Source organism: Hyperolius riggenbachi, chromosome 6, assembly GCF_040937935.1.
Source record: "Hyperolius riggenbachi isolate aHypRig1 chromosome 6, aHypRig1.pri, whole genome shotgun sequence".
Classification (NCBI taxonomy): Eukaryota; Metazoa; Chordata; class Amphibia; order Anura; family Hyperoliidae; genus Hyperolius; species Hyperolius riggenbachi.
In genome coordinates this window covers 26,899,958-26,900,973 of record NC_090651.1, presented here as the reverse complement: position 1 = coordinate 26,900,973, position 1,016 = coordinate 26,899,958, and positions in this window count along the sequence as shown.

Genomic DNA, 1,016 nt, shown 5'->3' with positions numbered 1-1,016 from the left:
TTTGTTTTTTAAATCATTTCTTGCCCAAGATGTGGCCAACAGAGCCGATCAGTTAAATGCAGATTATTCTGGTTTGCGGGGAAAGATAAGAAACTGTATGCAGCTGGGAATTGGGCCAAGCAAGCTCTTCCAAGCTGCAAAAAAATGTGCATCAGCTTGGAATACTGTATTTTTTGGACTATAAGACTCACTTTTCTCCCACCAAAGGTGGGGGAAAAAGTCACTGCATCTGATAGTCAAGTGCAGGGAGTTCCTGACTTGTTAACGCCTGCCAATATGAACCTTCAACCTGCAATGTCGGGACTCCCTGTACTGTGCCCATGCAGAGGAGGACACAGGGGGACAAACAAAGGACACGTGGACACAAAAGGGCATAGGGTAGGACAGAGAGGGACACATGGGGACACAGGAGGCCACAAGGGGGACACAAGAGATACAAGGGGGCATGAGGTATTGTCTCCACCCCACCCTTTAGATTGTAAGCCTCTGGCAGGGCCCTCCTCCCTAATGTATCCAGCTTGATTATGCAATCTTACTCACAACCACCCCTCTTGTAGACTCGAACAGTCTCTATTTTGACCTATGACACTGTACTGTTATCAAATCATTTGCATGATCTTGTTTTGTTGTGAGCTCCTTGTATGTCCTACCTTGTATGTTAACCCATTTATCTATTGTGCAGCACTGTGTAATATGTTGGCGCTTTATAAATACAATAAATAATAATAATAATAATAATAATAATAATGAGGTACAAAGGGCATAATCCACAAGATTCCCCTTCACCATGGATGCACCAGGTTTATCATATTTTTTCCCCTGGTGTTTGTCCTCTAAACCTAGGAGCGTCTTATGGTCTGAAAAATACGGTAAATAGCATCTCATTGACCACCTCTAGCAATGAGTACAAATGGCCAATGCAATGCAAACAATTGCGGCTCTGTACACAGCTTGGAAACAGGCCAATCAAATGCAGTCCCTGATTAATCCGATTGGCCAATTCTAGAACTGCATAC